At 36.7% G+C, this 23045-nt stretch overlaps 1 protein-coding gene across 1 annotated transcript in view; it reads right to left on the reverse strand.

Annotated features, from left to right (window-relative positions):
* Positions 1–23045, reverse strand: part of LOC308176504 (uncharacterized protein) — a 424460-nt gene that overhangs the window by 269862 nt on the left and 131553 nt on the right. Inside the window, exons 6-10 of the mRNA XM_080552300.1 lie at positions 14644–14742; positions 11587–11699; positions 3203–3383; positions 2151–2207; positions 73–232 (exon numbers count right to left, since the gene is read on the reverse strand). The gene's annotated coding sequence lies outside the window, so the exon portion shown is untranslated. The remainder of the gene's footprint in view (positions 1–72; positions 233–2150; positions 2208–3202; positions 3384–11586; positions 11700–14643; positions 14743–23045) is intronic.

The following is a 23045-nucleotide window of genomic DNA, read 5'->3' on the forward strand; positions in this document are numbered from 1 at the left end:
TCTGAGAAACAGGACATTCCTGCAGCCGTGTGTTCTTTGAACTTCTGACATGCAAATATTGACCTTTCTTACCTGGTGCAATACGAGGCAGTTCATGGGCCAAGAGGAGTTCTTCATTGCTTCCAGGGACAGGCAAGCGCAATAATTTGGATTCCCAGAATATGGGGCCAAGTCTAGATTATATCCAGCCACCCGCTGTACTTTACAGTGTTTCTCTCAAAAAGGTCCAGACCTTTTCAGAAGTGCAGGAATAAAAAATAAATAAATAAATAAATAAATAAATAAATAAATAAACAAACAAGATTAGAACAACTACTAAGCCTGTAGATTTAATATTTTCCAAAGACTGGTATTAATATATGGTTTATAATTGTCTTGTCACATACTGTATTCTGAGTTTCATGATTATTTTCTCACAGTGTTTCAGAGGTCGTTACAAATGCCAACAGTGAAGGGAAGTGGGTGTTTCACCTCTAACTAATGGCAGCATTTACTAGCCTGAAGATCTCTTCTTATGTCCATCTAATAAACTGGTTTGTCAGTAGATAATACAAAATTCCATCTGACACATTTGAAAACTAAGTGCCAGACTCAGAGTATATATTCATTTCAGCACACAAGACTTTATAGTTGGAGTTCCTATCAGCTTCAGTAATAGTATCCACACTGCTACCTTCAAATACCAAAAAAAAAGGAGCAAGCCTCCAGGTGAACAGACTTGTACAGGCAGAATAACTTTTAAAACAATTTTTAGGAATTTTCTGCCTGATTTTTCTTGCAAACATAAAGAGCCTGGGAGCTACCAAAGGTCTATTGGACGTTGTGGTGGAGGAATTTGATTTTGTTCATCCTTTCAAGGATGCCTCTGAGGTTTGTAAATATTCACTGTAGTGCTAAGGTTTTGAGAAAGTAGTTGTACAGCAAATTTGAATGATTAATGATCCAAGACATTTTAACATGTTATTTCTCTATTTTCAACATAAATAGTGTGTAAAGGGTGTTTAAAACTTTAATGAATCAAACTATATGAGTAAAGAATGTTAATCATTTTAATTGCCCAGTAGCCTGAAATTAGATTTAACAGTCTGATAATGTATCTTTAAAGGAATACAACCCCGCTCTATAAAAAATCCCTTCCAAGCCAATTCTAATAATTTCTATTTATCTTTTATGACATTAACTGTTATACCAGTCTGCCGACAGACAGCCTTACGCTCACATTTAGTTTAAATGTGGTGCAGGATAGTTTTTCATTATCATTAACGTGCTCCTGGTGGGCAGAGTGCAATGCAGTGGCACTGGTCACACTTCATTGCTTTATCTCATATGACAAAGAGAGATGATGTGCTTCAGTCCAGGCCAGAAGATGAAAGCAAAAGGTGGCCATGGAAAACTCCCCCTGCTGCCTAGGAACAGCATAAGGGCTGCATCGTGTGACTTGCTAACAGCACGAAGGGGCAGACAAATAGATTTTCCTCTATATTTATAACCAGCATCATTCTTCCTTTCAGGCCTTTCAGTGCAGGTAGCTGTTTTATATGAAATGAACAATCTTTATAGACGTACCAGAGCCATAACAAGGCTGATTTTCAGCGAGGCTGAGGTATATAACTCTTACAGAATTGTCAGGCTTCTTGCTCAACAAATCAAGCCTAACTTATGATGTTTGCAGTGTAATTTTTATTCCTGTTTGACTAGCCAACTACCCAGTGGTAATAGGATGTTAGAAAAGGGCAGTAGCAATGTTTGTACATGCCATGATTGATAGGCAAACTCTGCATTTTTCATTTATATCTCCTGATTCCAAATCAGTTAAGTTTAGGAAAAATGAAACAAAATGGCAAGAAAAATGCTTGCAGATTGCAGCCCAGCACTCTCGTAGATCTGAGTTCAGCCCACATCTGCTAGGATTGTCTGGAAACATTAAGATATCTAAATGAAAATCAATACTGTATGTGCCAGCATTTACTACCAAGAACAAGTATCAAGAGACTTCAGCTAATCAGGCTTTCAAGCTTGTATTTGAGCCATAGTCTGAACCCCAGGCGTGTCCTAATTGGCCCAGACTAATCATAGAAGAGTTAAATTTATAACCAGGAAAGACATCTTGTTTTTCTTCCCAGTCATCATTTTGAAACTGAATGCCTCACCTGTGTGGTAGCGGATGTATGGTGATAGCCACCGGTCATGCAAGAACTGCTTCTTACCTGTCAAAGGTAAAGCAAAGACTAATTTACTGTCTTCCATAAAACCAGTCAGGCACATTTAAGCTTTTGGTGGGTATATAGTGCTATCAAACCTTTCACATGACTGCATATTTTCTCAACTTAAAAGCTCTGCATTTAACCCTCCTGTACTAGAAGATAGAAGGTTTATATTTTAGAGGTAAAAGACCCTCTACACAATCTGATCTCTCAGTCTAATTCTTTGTGCCTGCAACATATTTCCAAATCACATACTGCTGGGGGGATTTTGTATTCTTCTGCAGAGAATGCAGATGTGCACAGAAACTAACAAAGTAGTTCAGTTTATCTTCATAAGGTACAAAGACATACATAATATTATTTTTCCTTACTGAAATGAAATTCCTCATTATTCTAAAACGAAAGCATGCACATTATCTCTTGGAAGACTCTTAAACCATACTGTTAAAAATTATACTGCATCAGGGAATTGGGTTCCTAATATTTGTATTTGGGATGCCAAATGTGAGCAGATTTTATACTATTTTCAACAAATTAAACACAAATATGTAAAGCGTTTATGAAAATCAGTCTTCTATTTTGGGCTTATTTTGAGTAACTTAATAATTCTGCATAGATTTCTTTAAACAACAAAATAAAGTGATGAATTAAGCCTGGAAATGCAAAATCTAATGCTTTTAAGTTTTCTTCAAAAGCATATGTAAAAAAAATATCTCCCCGGAGATTCACATCTATCTGAAGTTTAATAACATTATTTAGATTCTTTGTGTCCCATATGTTAGATGTATTTTTAATGTGTACCTGTTAAAACAAAACAAAAAGTTGTCAGATTTTGTTTTCTCTTCTCACCACTGTTAATGGTTTCCTAGACAGTGCTATCATGGAAACATCATGGCATGTTGTGATCAATGAAAGCTTGTTTCTCACATGGCATGATGTTTCCCTTGGATTCTCATCTCCTGCTAGTGCCTGCTGTGAAATTTTGTCAGTTCTTTTACCTTTAAGGATCTCTCTTGTCCTCCATGTTGTAAGCTGCTGTGTTATCTTCCTGAATCAGTCCTCCTGTCTTCTTTGCTGCTTCACTTCCCACTTCTTATGGAATGAGAAGGCTATCTTCATCTTCCCCTTCAGTCCCTATGTCTGATAACTTACTGCTCTCTTGCTGTGTAGCACAGAATGCTAATGAACAAAATAAAGTGAATTTCAGCAAAATTCACATAAATCCACGGAGGGAGAGAAAGGCAAATGGAGTCTTTCCAAAACAATTCAATTATCCGACCTTGTATTTCTATACTAGATACTACATATGCCAGTCAGCAGGAGCCTACCACAAGCATCCTAATCATCAATGTGCAGTATTAGGTTCAAAGATACCTTAATTCCTTTCTTATTCTTTGGTGTACTTATTTTTTCTTTAACAATGATTTCAGTATTAATAAAAACTAGAAACCATACTTAGCAATTCTTCATACCTGCAGAATTCTTTTGGTCTTTACTCTTGCTCTTTACACAGAAGACGACTTCATAAACCTCACTTCTCAATATATAAGCAAAAGTAGAATAGAATAGCTCAGTTGGAAGGGAACTTCCAAGATCATACAAGTTCAACTGCCTGACTACTTCAGAGCTAACAAAAAGTTAAAGCATATTATTGAGGGCATTATTCAAATGCCTCTTGAACACTGACAGCCATGTGGCAAACACCTCACTAGGAAGCCTGTTCCAGCATTTGACCACCCTCACAGCTCCTAATTGACAACAAAAAACAAACTGACTTAAGTGGAATCAGGACTTTAATCCACATACTCATATCATATCATTTTGATTTGAAGCCTTAGGTAAAAGGTAGGTATAGAGACCTATTTCGTACACATCCAAGCTGAACTGAGCAGAAGCCACGATTCTCAGCAGAGGGCCACATCGTTCATAGATAGACAGACTGACAGAGGACACAAAGAATGCATGGACAGAGCTTTTAAGAGAGAAAAAAAAATCAGTAAAATCAAATGTGTCTGGCAACTTACAGCATTACAATAAGGCCAAGAGGTTAATTAATAACCGTGTTATTCAAGGATCTTCTCCCCCAGTTTTGCAGCTTTCCTGGGCTAACCAGTAATGCCATTAAGTACAATTCGATCCATAAGGAGCAGACCGTGATTGCTCAAAGACAATGAGGACCACTCCCTTTTCAGCAGCCTCTTTAACTTTACAGAGGCTAATAAGCCCCAGGAGATGGAGGTATGGAGGTCTCAGTTATAAAAGAGGAGCCCTGCACCAATCCTGCTGGAAGGAATTCCTCTACAGGTAGTGAAAAAGGGTATACGAGTCCTCCACAGAGCTAAGAGCAAGGCCCAAGTCACCTTAAACTCTCATTGAAAAGATGATTGATTCTGTTCCGTTTTGCTTCTTCTAGCAGAATATAGCAGAATATTTTCTCTGCTGCTTGCTTCCAAGTTTACGGCATTTGTTTGCCAAGTACTGCAGTTGTCAGATGAACATGACCTCCCCCCTATGGTGCACACCTATTTTCCTTGTGCTGCATATCCTCTTTTCCACTAACAGTACAAATCACAAAAACACATACAATTCTTATTTGCATCTGATACTGAATAGAACAACTTAAAGCTTATGCCAAGTTAACAATCTTTTCTTGGCAATTTCACACCAGGATTCTATGCCAACTTTTGTTTAACAAGCAATGTTATTAAGAGAGAAAATATGAAAGTTTTTTTGTTTGTTTCTGTTTTGATTTCTGTGAATTTTCTGATGTAGTGAATTTTCCCATGTATATATATACCTAAAAACTGAACAAAGGCGTAGCAGTTGTATTATTTCCATGAGAAGTGTTAATGTACTCAAGTTTTAGACAGTTTAGGATTTTTTTTTTGCATGCTATTTTTTTTAACATGTTTTACATAGTGTTTTTTACATATTAAAATCAATACTCAAAATACAGCTTCAAGACACAAGCTTCAAACCCTCCTCTAGACTGCACTTTCACACACTCCAAGAGCTGGTGTTTCTGTGAAGATCTCGCCTCTCAGTGCTACTCAGAAAGTAGAAATGAATTAGAAATGAGATTTAAGTAGCCAACAGATTATTCCCCTGGCACACAGAATACACGGCTGCTAATGTGCCAGATCTCCTACTGCCACCCACCATCTTAGCATATGGGGTTTGTCAGGAGTAAAAAGGCAGCAGAACAGCGCATCACTGTACTTCTTCTCCCCCATACAACTCAGTTAAATCACTGACACTACTGGTAGCTCTAAGAATTCCCAAGCATCAATGCAGAGACTACAAGGTCAGGAATGAGAGCAATAAAGGAACAATACCCTCTTCCTACTGGGTTGAGGATCAGCCCCTGATTCTTACTATTCTCATTAGTTCAAGAGACTATTCTGCAAGTCTGAAACTAAAACAAAGTGGGAAAAAATCATGCTACTCATGGTGGAGTGTATGACCAAATCAGGAATGATCTGGCACCTTCTGTTTATCCATTTCTTTCTTTAGTTTCTCCTCTAGTGCTGCTGACATTCAGTTCAACTCCTTTCATATCCATCCCCTTTATTATTATTTTTGCTGAATCAGAATCCTTAAACATTCTACATCTTATATATATGTATATATATATCTTTTGAGTTGTACAGATGGGTTGTATGTTTAGAAGTAAATGAGAATGATCTGGGCATTATCACTTGCCATCATCCTGTGATGTACTCTTATAATTAGTCCAGTTGTGTCAAGTTCTTTACTGAAAATTAATCTCACTTCCGCAGCGTTGCCTCTCTCGTCTTGTCAGATTATGCACTTACTTTATTGTGTGCTGTATAACTAAGATGTCGTCTAAAGTTGCTCGCTATAATCTAGCAAGTTTGAACAGAGATCTCATTGTGGAAGCACCACAGCTGAGCTCAGTGACTGAAAGCCACTTCTCATCTCTGACTGGACTCGTCCAAATACCCCAGATTTCAACTTGTACTTAAACCAGATGGAGTTCATGTCACCTCTGCGAACTAACTGCTTTTGTACTCTTTGGTTTTCGCATTCAATGTATTTGAGCACAGAAAAGACTCTTTATGGGCTACTAATATATTCAGTAATGAAAGGCCGGTAATCTTTCAGATTTACTATAACTTCATTAAACACAGTCACAAAAGATGAAACAAGCATAAAGCAGAAGAAACATTCTCTCATTTTTTGCTGAAATCAGTATTATTTTCAGCTTGCTATCTCTTGAAATGTGATGTCTTCTACTTTGCCAAGTAAAAATGGGACCCCCCCCCAAAAAAAAAAAAAAAACACCTCCCAATAAATGCCTTCGCCTCATTGCATTTCTGTAGGCAAGAAAGAGACTGTCTTTCACGGCTCCTGAAGAGCTGCACTGTGTTTTTAAAGGACCAATACTAAAGTTACTTGGATATTTCTGCAAAAAGGACACAATCTAACATAAAAATGATAGTACCAGTGTATAGTCATCATTAGGCTTCAGATTTAACAATTCATTAATTAAACTGAGTTATGTCCAGTATCTTTCAGCTTGCTAATCTATAAGTAAGCTGAATTTGTTTCAGTTCCATACCAAGAACAAAGGCAAAAATACTTCGTATTTTTTAATGTAATCCAAGATTTTACAGGAGTTGACAGTACCCTATGTAAAAATGGTAACTCACTAACTGCAGCCTTGAGAGCTAACTTTTGGGGATAGAAATTACTCGTGCTTGCTCTTTCCTCTCAGGCTTTTAGTAAGGAATGCAAATAGTGCTCTTTGTAGTACTCCAGGAAATTAATGGTTGCTATCAGAATAATTTTGTATTGGACAGTACACTGAAAAGAACTGGATGTCAAGTAGTGACTACAAAGTGACAAATTTCATATGATAATACCAATTTCCTAAATATCCATTTAACATTTTCATAACAATACTAACAACAATGTTAATAAAGTGAATTTTACTCTGGAGATTACCTGCCATGTTGTGTTGTTATTCCATTTCAACGATTTGCCTGAGTCTAAATATTATTTTGAGATTTTTTCCTTTCTTACAGTTTCTTTCAAATTCTTTCTTTGTTCCTTACCTTAAAAATTTTTGTTTGTCATTGGCTGAACAATGGCTCCACACCAAAGATTCATTTTTTTCAAAGCAATCCCTGAACAGCTGAAAATTGCAAATATCCAGCATTTCTGAAAATCAAATTCTTTCCTCTCCAGGCAATGTATATATGATGTTACATCAATTTAATTTGCACAGTCTAATCATACTGATTTAACTACCTATATATCAAACTGAAGTGCAGCCACACCACTTTGCAGTGCCAGCAGAAGGTACTTCCGCTTTTAATCATTGTGCAGCGCTGTACTTGGTTTCAAATACCCACTCAGTACATAGCCGATGGTGCAGTATCCCATTTCTCAGCCCTGTCCTCCCATCCCTCCTATCTGCTCAGGCATACTGCTCACAGATTGCCTGTCCTGTTCTGGATAACTAATGTCCTCCACGATTTTCAGTTTCAGCAGTGGTATCACTTGCAGAAATGCTCCTTCATAAACAGCAGATAGAGAGAACAAGGGACGTGAACACCTGTTTTTAGCAGCTTCCATTGAGCCTTCCTTATTTTGTCTTGTTACCTGCTCCAGGAGCATCTCCTCTTCTTCCTTTGATCATTCTAGTCTTTAAAGAGCTAACCCTACAGAATTGCAAATATGGAAAGATCTTTGTATGGTTCGTTCAAATTGAGAAAACCTGCACAAACTACCTCATATTTAAAACAATAATAATCATCATCCTTACCCCTGACCATCATAGGATGATACATAGAGAGACAGGTAGAGGCAAAGTAACAGAGTGCTAAACAGCAGTTCATAGAGTAGGGAAAAGAAATACTAAGGAATGAGTCCATGTGAATCAGAATTAATTGCAGACAGCTAAATTCCAGTGTTACAGTTGAAAAAAGGGGGAATAGCTTTGACTCTTTCAAAATATTTTCTGCACTTTTCATATTACAATTGGCAGCAAACACAAAAACTATTAAGGCTCTTCATTGCTTTCTTCTTTTCATTAGAAATGTCCTTGGCTGCACTGAGTTTAAAATATCACAATGCTGAAACAAACCAGAAGTTTCTTAGTAATAGTAGTCTGAATGACAGGGTATTATCACCTTTATCAAATGGGAAATGAACACTGAATTAAACATAGTTTTTAAAGCAGATTTGACTAAGGAAGCATCATTCATTAAACTAATTTTATGGGAGAATTGTCTCAACAATTTGAAATATAATTAGAAGCTGGCAAGACATACATTTATAGTACCCATCATTGCAACTCACTTTGACTTTTGGATTTTTTTGATGTTTTTCTTTTTTTTTTTTTTCCTTATGCTCTGGTTAAAAATTTTAATGTCATAAATAGCTGTGTAGTTTGTATCACATTCACTAGGTTCACTATCTTCACATTTCACATTTACACTTCATTACAAGCATTTTACAGTAGTGTAATAATTGAACGTGGGTACAGCTGATGTTCTTAAATATCACACTTTCCAAAACAATAGTCCTGATGCATTTATAAGATGCAGCTATACAATAATGATGCTGTACAACATACAGGTATTTCACTGAAACAGTCCTCTTAGAAATACTTTATGAGGGCTTTACAGTAACCTTCTACATTTTGTTTTCATAAGGGGGAGAGAAGAAGGGTGGGGAGGAAAGAAAATTTCCAATTGTGGATTCAGTCAGGCGGAGGACATGACTTGTGCAATCCTAATAAATCAGAGCATTCCCGTGTGGCAGAAGCAACAGGGGAATAGTGTAAGAGCAGTGCTGCATGTTGACCTAAGCAAGAGCTTATCGAGAAATGATGTCCTCTTAAACAGACTCCTGTAGAGATGTTCTGCATTTCCTCTGACAAATTGTAAGTGCCCTGACTGTAACATTCCTAACAAAATAGGGCTGATTTAGCAATGCACAAACTGCCCATTATCCTACTGCATAAAAAGGCCATTTAAAGCAAAGCCTTAGGACACTGGCCCATTGGAAACAGTACATCTGAAAAATTACCCCCATCTTGTGCCACCAAAGCTGTTAACTACCCTAGGGAATATGCCTCATTTACAATACAGACAAATGTTAACTTTAATGAGTTTAAAAACTGCCATTTTTCTTGTGTGACTTTGATAACTCTTGAAAACTTAAACAAATACTTTGGCTATTTTTTCACCTGGAATATCAGCTAACTGATACTGCCACCACATTTGTTTTCAGCTACCCTTGCCTTTCTCTCATTCAAGTCATAACGCTGTATACAAATACAATTAAAAACTACATCCACTCCCAAAACAATGCTGGAAAGATTAAACAATCTATTTTAACAAACTATTCCTGCATGAAAACTTTGTGAGCCAAGATTACCACTTGTCATCATCTTCCCAAGAGATGGAGTACCTTTTAAAAAGTATCTCTAATGAGATCTACAAATCTATGTGCAAGACAGCTTACTTTGTTGTGTTTATAGAGATAAAAAATATTTTAAACAGATTATGGTTCTTGGGACTGATAAAAACACAATGGGGGTAAGGTCATCGGGAAATGTTAATAAAAGTTTTCATAAAATATGATGACTCTCAGGGAGTAATGTTTAGACATAAAAAATAACTATGAAAGTATATTTTCTGCTATGGTAAACACTCAGTTTTTCTACACCTAGTTGACACTCCAAATCCTTCGTTTCTTCTGTTGGTGGACATTTCTAGCTATTTGATTACCCATCAGGGATGACATTATTATTAGCTGATGCAGCATCTTTGCCTGTACTTCAACCCATTCTTTTACAAGCCTCATTGAAAGAGAAGAGCCACCTGCTTTAGCCATTAGCTGCTCATTTTAAATCCTTAATCTGCCTGCCAGCAACTGACATCCAAAAAAAAAAAAAGCTTCATCCTAGCTAGCTATGCAGCAGGAAAATCTGTTAGAACCTTCTAGGGGTGATGCCCTTCTTTTCTCATGTAGCAGTTTGCACAAAAGGAAGTTGTGGAAAACATAGCAAGAACAGGTGACATTTCTAAAGCTAATTCTCTACGGGTAAAGTACCTTACTACACTTATAAACTGTATCATCTTCCATTCTTTTAGCCAGATGTTTTGTTGCTCCATATCATTAGCCACAAGCTGAAAGGAAATGCCTTTTCCAAGGAGAATTTCTTAGACAAGTCAGATTACATTAATGAAATAAACATCAGACATTGGATTTTCATGTTTAGACAAACTTTTGGGAGAAAGCTAATGTGCTCCCTCACTGTCATATTTTCCCCACCTGTGGCCAGCTTTTAAAAACAATAATTGAAGAACAATCTCTCTATATAGAGACAGAAAATAAGCCTTGAAGCACACAACTCCATTAATTGCAGGGTATCAACACCTATGTGTACATTCAGTACAGATGCATGCATTTTTGACTGTAGGCAAAATTTCACCCACAAAATTATTATAAAATATTTAATGTTTTAACATTAATTCAATACGTCAGATAACACATTCTATCACATTAAAAACAATAAGTGGAGAAATAAAGAAAAGTTTAGAGCTCTAGCAACTGATTATCTTGTCAGCCTTGTATACACAAGATGAAAGTCTCAAAGGTGATTCTGAAAGCACTCAGTGCACAAAAGCATCAATTTACAATAAAATGGTGAATGCTGCGTTAGTTTGTGGCTGACAAAAGAGATATTCAAAACAAACCAAAGTCATGCAAATAATTATAATATTTCAGTGATGTAATTGGGGAAGGCAGGTGTACTTAGAGAAATTTTTATCAGGATCTTTTGGGTGTTTTGTTTGTTTGTTTTTAAATCACAGGTTGAGTTCCAAATATTGCATTTGCTAATATGGGTAATATAAAAGTACACTTTTTAAGCTGTTCCCATCAACACAGTTTCAGGCCCTACATTTCAACAAGAATGCAAATATTTTAGCAGCATTTCTAAACAGGGTAGATCTATTCAGTTAAAGACCTTCTGTACCTTCTACAGTTTAAATACCTTTATATTGGCAAGAAGATCATATACACAATCTTTATATCATTAAAAAAATCACTAATCTGAAGAGAATAAATATAAGATTGGCTAGGTAAATGCTACTAATTCATTTCCTTCTAAAGAATCAGTAAAATTTCGTTGAGAAAATTAATATAGATCTGTATTAAGGTTAATCAACCACCAGCTCAGAAATCAAGAAACACATAGTTTATAGTGTATATGCAGCTTTCATTTCCTCACACATCTGTTCAGAAATGAAGCATAGGGCAAAAAAAAAGCAAGCAATATGAAATATTAACATTTTCCGTTAATCTCAGATCTGTTACTAGTCAGTAGACAGTGATTACATACCTTGTTCAAGTTACAAAGACATTTACTAGGTCCCCACATTTCTCTGTAAATCCAGGTTTGACTCCCAAACTGCAATTCTCTACTCACATCTATACATAGAAAGGACACAACTACTGAAAGACAAAATTTATAGAAAAAGTCAGTAGAAACGACTTTGCTCAATCTTGTAGAGAAGATTGTTTTTCCTGTATTATATTCTTTTATTTTTGACAAGGCAGAAAAGGCAAGGTGATGGATCCTTAGTCACTCTGTGTCAGCTTTGCCTCAAGCTAATATACTTTGGGTTTTGCTAAAGAAAATGTGATAGTGCAGAACACCAAAAGAAGAGGAGAAGAGCAGTAGCAGCTCAGGATTGAGACAGAAAAAGCAGACCAAACCACAGACTTGTATCATGGGCAAAGTTTCAATACTACTAAGATCTTCTACAAGCATATAGAAGAGTTAGCAGACACAAAAAAGGGCACTAGCAGAACAAAGGTATCAGAGTCAAATCCATTCTGAGTGCCTCCTGGTTTCCTACGGGGGAAGTAAGCCCTAGCTACAAGGTTTTGTTGCCCTTCCAAGCCATCAGACTCGCACCAGGTCAGACACCTCAAACATTTTAAAATACAGCACAGTACTGGCAAAATTTTATACCATCAAACTGTTGTCATGCTAACACAAAGGCAACCTCTGTATTTTACACCAAACGTAAGGCCACATTCTGACATTCAGGAGACAAATCTGGAATGGGGGAGATATGGGAGTGCTGCCTCCAGGTCAGAGTATCTTAACAGAGGGAAAGCTTGAACAGCTCTTATGCACACTTGAAAGGGACGTGATGGGCGATGCAGCTCTTGCTGGCCTTGCTCTGTTAGCCAATGTGGAGAAGAGAGAAGTGATGAACCCGAATTTTGCCTCCACCACACCTTGGAGATCATCCATGTTAAAACTGATACTTGTTTTAAAAAGTCTTTGTCCTCAGGAATTGCAAAAACAAAAATGAAAAGCAAAGCAATCCAAAATAATCATGAGGAAGGCTATTCAAACATTTTCCTACAGGTACCTCGGCAATTGTAGTAATAAAAGATTAAGGTTTAGACAAGCTCATGGAAACAAAGTCTCAGTACAAAATTTCTTATTTGTTTCAGAATTAAAAGCAAGTACATAAGGAGTCAGTACAACAAATTCACAGACACCACTCCATTCATGTTTTGGAAGTTTGTAGCCAGATACAGTTTAAAGCAACAACGGTTCAAAATTACATTAGATGCCAACACTTTCCAGAAGATGTTTGTGGAGGTGGCACCCAGACACGCATCATCTTCTCTAAACATGGGACAAGAACCAGAGTGACCAGCAGAACTGTTTAGAGGCTGAGTCATAGAATCATAGAATATCCCGAGTTGGAAGGGACCCACAAGGATCATCGAGCCCTACTCCCGGCACCACACAGGTCAACCCAAAAATTCAGACCATGTGACTAAGGGCACAGTCCAAACACTTCTTAAACTCCAACAGGCTTGGTGCAGTGACTACTTCCCTGGGGAGACCGTTCCAGTGCACGACCACCCTCTCAGTGAAGAACCTTCCTGAACCTCTCCTGCAGCAGCTTGACACCATTCCCATGGGTCCTATCACTGGTCACTAAAGAGAACAGATCGGCAGATAATGTAAATTGGCCTAAGTGAAAGGGTCCACCAGCTTTGTGAGAGCTCAGGGCAAAGCTTCTGCAACAGACAAAGGAATTGAGCCCTATATCACAAGGCAGGTCATATAGATGGCCAATTCAGATGAAGTGCTCATGACTACCTTTTCCTCATTTCCAAATGCTTCTCAGGCCTGAGGGTGTATTTCCTCTAGTTCTTTGTTTCGTTATATATATATAACGAAATATTTATATATATGTAGCATCACCTAGCTTCCTTCACCTCAGACAAAATCAGCAGAAATGTAAATAATATAGATACAGATATTCATGATATGTTTATGCAGACTGAGCACACATGATAGTAGGTTCAAAAGTAGCTTATGTTTCTAGAGCTCATGTCAGAGGTTAGAAATTGCCCCCATAACACAACATTGTTTTGCATATTTTGTTTTTCAAATAGAACTGCATATTATTTCAGTGCTGGAAAGGATTTTTATGCTTTAACAAAACATTAAGATGGAGACAGGAACTGGAGATTACTGTCTGTTAGCCTAAAGATTTGTAAAATGTAGAAATAAAAACTTCACGAAAAAGTTTTTCTTATATGCTTTGAGTTATTAATAAATTAACAGGATTTATTGGTCAAAACAGATCCCTGTAAGTGTCTGGTGTCTTGTTTCATCCAATATTCACTAGCAAAAGCAGACTTTAAAAAGTTATATACTAGTTTTGCTGGGATGGGAGAACAGCTGTTTGATGTTCTGGTTTATAAAAGAGGCCAGAAGAGAGTGCATTTGTTGTGGAATTAATTGTTCCAAATTAAGCACATACTGTTTTTCCAATTTATGGTATGAATCTATGTGATTTAATAAATATGATAAATAGCTTGCGAGAATAACAAAGGATGATTCTAGGCCACCCCTGTAGCATGCAGACTGTCAGCAGAGTTTGAGTAAATATAATTTCAGCAAAGAAAGAAAGGATGGAATATGGCAGAGAGAAATTTTGAAATGTTATCTCAGCTTAAAAGAGAATCACCTAACAACCACTTTTCAAAAGCCTTTCTTCTAAAACAACAACCAAAGAAAGCATCCTTACCTCTTGAAGAGGAAAAAAAGAAAAACAATTGGTGGTCCAATAACAACACATTTTGTTTTCTAATATTTAAATTGGTAATGAGGAAGGTGTTTTGTCTGAATTTCCATTTCTTTCAGGGCCTAATTATGAAAGAAAGAAAAAAATGTGCTATGCACTCTCTTTCACATTTCATTACTTTTATTCGGCTTTATTACTAATTCTTTGTTAATATAATTTTCACCCTGGGAACTACATTTTTTGTCTAGTTACCCTGATACATGAAACCCTTAAAGCAGGAAGTCCTTGATCACCACATCATATTTCTCATGGTATTTTAAAATGACACTCACCATATTGTTAGGAGTAGGTTCTATCAGCAGGCTGCTCTCTGGAGGTGTTCTTTCTCTCTCTCTCAGGTGCCTTAAAGAAGTTTTATCTAGCATGGTGGCCTAGAGAGACAGGGAACAGAAAGAGAATTGAAGCGCTCACATAGGTGTGCAATCCATCCCTTCCCACCTTAGGTTCTCCTGTGATACATTTTACATTAGCAGTGTCACATGGCAAATTAAATGATGTGGCAGCAAACTTTAACCCCCACTCTCTTAATCCTGCCACTTGTTAGGAATGGAAACCAAAGAAGCATTTACAGCGCCTCATCTCCAGTTAGTGTATACAAATTCAGCAAGCAGGTCCCTTAAGGAGCTAAAGAGGAAAACTGCAGCAAATGTGCATGCACTCACAATGAAATACTAGCCCAGAGGACAAGCGCTGTAATCCCACCAATGATGTTCCAAACCCATGATGGCTACCAGTCGACAATACCCACAGACCTCAATCCATTTTTATTGTATTCAGGCTGCAGTGTTATATTTCCTGCCTCCCCTTAGCACCACACATACAGTGTACTTGAAAACAAAAATCTATAATATTGATCCCACAATGTCACCACAATTATTCTTTTGAAACAGCCATTGAAAACAAATTACATCTGCACTGCCTTTTCATCCGATTGCTCTGGGTGAGCAATGCTCACTGTAGCCGCTAGCATTTTCAGTGTTAGCACTGTGTCACTAAAGACAGCACAGGAAAAAAAAAAAAAAAAAAGCATCAGTAACATATTTAAAGGGGGGCCAGAGGAGGGGGAAGCCATCAAATTAACCAGATCACAAAAAGCCCCTCTAACCTGATGCAATATTTAAATCTTCCAGTTTTCTGTATGCAAATCAAGATGATATTAGTACTGTACAGTAGCTAGATTTCCCTCTGAGAGTGCATAAGCTTGGCTTTTTCCTGCCCAGTAAACCAAATATAGTTGTTACACTAATTAAATTGAGAAAAATTCAAAGACAGGCTCATTTTCAGGTAGTCTATTGAATAACATATGATGACAAAAAATATTATTTGTAGCAACATGATTTTAACCTCATGTAATATAATTCTATTGACAAACTGTAAGACTTTCTTGACAAGGGAGAAGCGATTAACGCAGAAGTGATGACCACAGAAAAAAACCACCCATTCAGATTAAAACAGTGACACAACTAAGCTCCAAGGGAATCCGACAAGAGGCAGCAGAGGTCTTTTGACACAAATAGCAGGAATATCCTGATGAGGGAGAGTGCAGGGGGAGGGGGAAAGCCCACCTTCTTAATGCCAGTTTTCCAATACTTATTCATTTTTACCCCAGTAACGTTTTTGCTCACAATATGAATCATCAGATCAGCGACACTGTAGCAACCCCCATAGCATACACAAACCAGCATAATTTTTTAGAGAAAACCCTGTCAGCAAATACTAACTTTCATGTGCTTGTTAATGGTCTTGTTTGAAAAAACATATACCTCATCAACAATTAATTTTTCCTTTTGCCACCATGGTGGTTGGCCAAGGGAAAATGCTTTTGTATCACTGTGACCGCACAAGTCACAGTGGTGGGCTCCTGCAGTGGGGAAACGATAACTTTGGAGTATTAAGAAAACCAATAGCCTTGTTGACATGAACATGGGAGTCTAACCCCTGAAGCCTCCTGATATGAAGCATTGATTTTTCTGTCTGGGTACAGTTCTATAGCCATTCATTCTCTATGGTCAGGACTCACAGGGCCAGAGGAAAAAAAAGATCTGTTCTTTCCACTTTTACCTCCAGGCAAAGTTGAGGAATAAATTCTACATTTTGAGGGATGATTTGTTCAAGCCATGTTTAGTAGAAGCTTATTGCATAAAAAAAAATATATATATTTTTTCCTTGACCCTTGCAACCTGTGACCACTTATTCTTTTGTGCACCTTCTTCACAAGATAACAGCAGGGGAAAGTGCCTAGAGAAAGCACCACTGGTTACTTGTTATTCTCCAAATAATATCACCAAGCTTACTTATTATTCCTCAAATAATACTGTCATGTTCACTTGTCATCCCTCAAATACCACTGCCAGCTGACTTGTTATTTCTCAAATGCTTCCATGCCTACTCATTATTCCACCTCATGTAATTACTACATCCCTTACTTGTTATTCCTTCTCATATACTACCGCTGGGCTGTACTTGGTTATTGCTCACGTACTACTGATATGCCTCTTTGCCTTTTTTTTTTTTAAACCACTGCTTCAACATGTTGTACCTCTGAGAAATGAAATATTATTATCATTCAGTATATTTTTGCAACCCGTACAATGACTCCATTTCCTCTGCACCCCTGTTGCATTTGTTTAGTAGCTATTGTAAATACACACTGGAAAAAAACACACACCAAAACAAACCAAAAAAACACAACCATCTTGTGGAAGAAACAACAGTTCCACTGTTTGGAGTCAGAGCAGTATGCTCCATTGGCTGTAAAAATTAAAAATAAAATATAATAAAAAGACAAAAGAAAATTAAAGCGATGATAAAGAAAATAATCACAAGTTTCACCCTCCCCGTGAAGACACGGTAAGCCACCGCACAATGGGATGTCTCCTGCTCCGGTGACAGAATGCTGAGCCAGTTTTTGCTGTTTGCCTCTTGTTTTCAAAGAAAAAAGCGACAGCATTAGACAGGAGATGCCAGTGTTACAGAAGGCTAATGTCTGGACACTGAACTTGCTCTGCCTTTCAGCTGGCAACTATTTAATTGATTTTTAATGTAAATAAATATTCAGATACCATAGCATACAATCATCTCTGAGGGAGGCATAAAATATCAAGGTCTATAAACAGGCTTGTACTTTTACATATAAATATGTGTATGTATATATGTACACAAACATTTAAAAAGCATAGAAATAAACACCTCTGAATATCTATATAAATCCGACAGAGTACGCACTCTCTACATGAGAATGATAATTTTACCAGATATATGTCCATCTATACACACATACACAGATTAATCCTAGACAATCTCCTGTGCTACTACTGCAGAAGTATGCTTATATTATGTTACAGTGTGAATATGTTTGTATATTTATTATTAAAATACTTACTGTTCCACCTTTTGAAGTAGATGGACAAATGATTTAGGAGTAGAAATAGACTGGAAACAAAATTAATGCAAATAATGTGTTGATTTTTTTTTAGCTTGATTAGCCAAGCCAATGGAAAATTCTAGAAAACGTATACAATTATTTTAACTGTCATAGACCGGCAATTGTAATTGACATGATTTGTACGAGATGCAGTGTAATAACTGAATATATTAAAAAAAAATCTCATGGCTTGATTACCAGGAGAACATTACTAGTGCCACAATATTATTAACAACACAATTATCATGGCATCCCTAGGACACGCTCTTAGCACTTCAATGCATTAGCGAACCTTTGCTAACGAAGAAAAAATTAAAGTACAGCAAATTTCAAAGCACCAGTTGTACCCAATATCATTAAAAATTTATAAAACTTCCCCTGAACATAACAAGTGTTGGTTTAAATGAAGATCAGCCATAAGAAGGAGCAGAAATCTTGTTATTCTTTGTCTCTTTCTCTCCCTCTTTTTCTCTTTCTCTCTTTCTCTCAGACCTCCCCCAACCAGCACCACCTCAATCCAGCTGAAATATGTAACCATTACAGAGTGACAGTTTGACACACAATGACCTGTCAGAACATTCATCTCTCAATGTTTTATTTTAGTGAGGAGCCAAACTGCAGAAAAAATAAGCAAGTTGTTTCAAGGCTTGGAATGAGATCAAACATTTCTGGCATCCCCACTTACCAGACCTTTGATTTACAATGGATCTGTCAGAGGCTGATTAGACACTGTGTGTTTAAAAACCTATAGATGTTCCACAATTGCACAAGCTCTCCCCTTCCCTTCACAGAGAGCGTTTCTGCTCTTTGTTTGAATGGAGTGAATAAGCTAGGTTACATTGCAGAAGCTTACACCTTGCAAGTAGAAAACGCCCCATGCAAAACTGCAGGCAGCTACAATTAAATCCTTTAGTTAGCGCTCCAATTCTCTACTAAAAGAAAGCTGTAGCTCTCTCTACTCTGTAATATTCGTTATGCCAATTTCTATTACCTTTTCCTTCCAGGCCTAAAGTTATAATAGTCTGAAGAGAAAATATACCTACGGACTGCTGCAACCCTCGCATATTTTCAATAACTTTCAAAGGCAACATGCAGCTAAAAATTAGTCAGACAAAAAAGTGCAGGTGGCTAAAATATTCCCACACTGTAACATTTTTTTGCTCATTATTGCAACTAGGGGAAAAAAGGCTAGAAATATATTGTTTCTATTTGTACCTAGAACAGTTGCAGAAAGAGCAGCAGAATTTGTGCCTGGCATTAGAATGTGTAATTCTTTAATACTATATTGTGGCATATGGTTCATTGTAGCAAATTATGAATACATGTGTTTGGAGAGCTTTGGTAGTAAATTTGGGCTTTGTACATCTACAACAATGCCCAAATCTGACAAATGTAATTTATGTAATATTAAGTTAATACAGTATTATGAAATTAGCTCACTGTAATAAAGCTGTAATTTTAAAATGAAAGACAATACAATGAAATGAAAACAAAATAAACATTAGCATTTTGTGAAAGGTAAAACAAATCTTCCAAAAGTGTGCTTTGTAATTTATTATAACGCAGTGCTTATGACTTCCAATATATTTAAGACACAGCATCCTTTAACAGTACAGTACAACTACAACACTGTTCAGAATAATCCTTTCAACCTTTCTCAGGCGATGCTCTCAATTAATTTAATAGAGGCTTCTGAATGAATGCTGCCTTTGACTAAGGAGAAAGTAAATCGGAACTCTGGGCTCTGGTCCCCTCTATGCTCCTTGTGGCTTCCACACTGCATTTGCTCCATGTGGAAAATTCTGATCAAGTTGATAAGGCTGTAGGAACATAGGCTATTACTCCATGTCTGAGACTATTCAAGATATGAAATTATATTTTTCATATCCATATGTTACCAGGAAAAGTGATAAAAGCATTACAATATGAGCCCTTTAGCTTCTAAGAAATTGCAAATGTTGAAACATGCAATTTTGTGCTTTCAAGGGGAAGAGGTGAGCAAATTAGCCAGAGTGAGTCAAGAAAAAGAAAAGAAATGTGTTGAGGTCATCACACCAGAAGCTGAAGTGGTGCACACTTTCTAATTTTAACTTTTTGAGGAAGAAAAGGGTCATAAAGAAAACTGTAGAATATCTGTATTTTGAGGCTGCAGAGAATTTGTATTATACTTTCTCTTTAAAAATATATAAACATTGAGGGATGCTGTGAAGGCATTTCAAGGCCACCTCCGGTAGGTCAGGATAACAGATATTGTCATCCCTAAACAAGAAATACTTCATCTCACTCAAGGACCTATTCCTTATGTTTGTTTTTTTGTTTGTTTATGTTTTCAAACAGTGAATATGTTTTGCATAATTCTGAGGTTCAACATGTGATAAAAAGCAAAATGCCCTCTCAGAAGGGAAATTTCCAGTTTGACATGCAAAATTATGTATATCCAGATATCATGAGATTTGACTTCCATTAGTTATGGTTTCTACAACCTAGATGTTATGGCCCAGAAGAAAACAACTGCAGAATATAGTGGCTTAACGTATTAGTACAGTTCACGTCTCAGCCAACAATGACACATCACCGGGAAATCTAATGTTGAATAAGGCATGTACAAATGCCTACTGTCATATTTATTTGCAATTTGCATGCCACAAATCATATAACCTAAGCATAAACATTTGCACACCTTAATGCTGGAAAACCAACTTATCTGAGCTCAATGAATAGCCTTAATTTTAGATGCTAGCAAATATGGTTTTATTACTTTAATTAGGAAAAAGAAATAAATCAAATAGTAAAATTTCTGAATTCTACGGCAATATTCAGATGTGAACTCTGCTTCGGCGGCCCAGACCAAAACAACTGGTTCTGCTCTAAGGAGGCAGTGTCTGTGTGCAGCTAAGCCTGGTGTTGACACCAAAAGAGTTTTTGCTAAAAGTGGTAAAGCAGGAAGTGTTAAACTTTTGGGGTTCTTTCCCTACTCTGTCTCTCAGTGTTACACAAGCACACACACACACGAAAAAAATAATAATAATAAAAAAACTTTATCTATTTTTAGTCATCCCCCAAAACACCAGAAGACCTCTGTCAACTTTGACTTTGGTAGATTGGCTGGAGTAGGCTGATTTCCTGAAGCAGTCTTGGATCTTCTGTCCAGTTTCAACCAAGTTGACAAAAAGGTGAAAATTTCAAAAATAATCAAGGTCCTGTGCATTCTTTGTGCATGCATATTGAGACAGGGAAGAGAAATCTTTTTACTGATTTGGGAACACCTTCAGGATGACCTCATACCTTAACAGATAGTAATGAATCTACAGTGGTGAGTGACTGAAAATGTTCCAAAGAATAGAGAAAGCTAGAGGTGTGCCTTCTGGATATCAACATCAAGTAATCATACGACAAATCCATGACAAACCAGACTCCAGGAGTTTCAGTGGAACTATATATTTTAACACGTGTAAAAGCCACCTAAAAGTAACACACCTCAAAGTATAGTGGGAAGGAGACAGGAAGTCATGTCACTGATTCAGTTACCACAGGGTATTTGACCGTCCACAGTTTGTATACTCAATAAAGGCTGTGAACCTCTAAGTTTCCAGCATTACTCAGCTCCACCAGTATGCATCTGTGTTATATTGCCTGAACTATCCATATTAGGAATTCCAGATGGATTCTCCTCATTTTCAGACTGTCGGTATTTACAATACAAAAGCATTTCTTCTGTGTTATCTAAATTATCCTCTCTTGCACACATAAAATCATGTATATTTATACATACATAAAATCTAACTCTGGTCCTTTAGTCAGTGACAGAACTTACAAAAATCAGCACTGTCAATTACTAAACAATAATAGCATGCCCACAGATACAGTAAGGAAAGTGCAACTAAATAACAAGTTTGATAATTCCAAAGAATTACCTGTTTTATGTATTCTATAAGAATTGAATGTTTTTACTTTTACCTATTATTATAAGTATGGAAATGCAAGATTGATAGATAATATGTTATAAGCCAAATTTAAAGATACACTGCTTGGACCTCTTATTGCTCAAAGAACACATCGTCATTGTTCTCCCATTTTTAAATCAGTTAAATATTAACAAATTAACATCCTATGCATGCTGCCTCTGAGTGAATTACTTTTCATTTTTAGAGTGGTTTTCCATCACTATGAACCTTTTCCTTTCCCTTATGCACCAGCAAACATACTGATACAATTTAAAGGTCATGTTCTTTTCAAACTGACAGGGCCCTCCAAAATTTTGACGAGAGTCCCTCCAAGAATCACACCATACAAACGGAAAAGAATTAAGTAAAGCATCACTTGATGTAGGCTCAATCATGTGAACTGATTAGAAAATGTAACCATGGAGTGAGGTGATTCAAAGTGTGACAGACAACCTTTCAAAGAAAGGAGATGTCATGTTGATAATAATAAGCAAGTACCTGACATTGAAGGAGGGGGTGAACGCAGAGGGTCAATAAAGATATAATTGCCTTCAGCTACTGGAAAAAAAAAATCTTTTCTAACTTTTGTCTTTTCAAACCCCAAGATAAATATTTTAAATGAACAGAGCATTTCATCTTCGTAGTTCAAGTTGTTTTACCCAAAAATACTGAAAAATATATCAATAACACTTCACTGGCTTAGCTCATTCCTTCACAGAGTAAAAAAGGATACCTTAAAGTTCAAAGCCACATATATAAAATTTGCCTTAAAGGTTATATTGATACATATTGATCTGCATAACAAATTAGATCACCTTTAAAGAAAATAGCGCTGTCTTTGGTTTGTAACACCCTCATCATTCACAGAAGTCATACAAGAAGAAAGTAAATTTGTCTATTTGAAAGATGTCACTTATCAGGAGGATGATTAGTTCTTTATCTATTTCAAAAAGCAAGTCTAAATATTTTCCAGAAGCATATCATAATCCAGTTTATACTAAAAAGATCTTTCTGCAAAATAAAAGTGACGCTTACCATGTGTTATGAACAGCGGATGAATATGCAGCTCAAAAGAACACTCCACCCACCAACCTATTTAATCAATACAGAGCTTAGCTAAACTGAAGAATGGTGTCATACTACCAGACACATTTTAACAGTAAACAATATTCAACTTTTTTTTTAATTATTTCTTTCATAGTCCTCTAACTGCTGTTCTTTCTTTACCCCATCATTTACTAAGATTTATGGTGCACAAAACAGTTCCAGCACACAATGAACTCTTATGGTAACAATTTGAAAACAT

This window comes from Anser brachyrhynchus (genome assembly GCF_964034855.1).
Source record: "Anser brachyrhynchus genome assembly, chromosome: 12".
NCBI lineage: Eukaryota > Metazoa > Chordata > Aves > Anseriformes > Anatidae > Anser > Anser brachyrhynchus.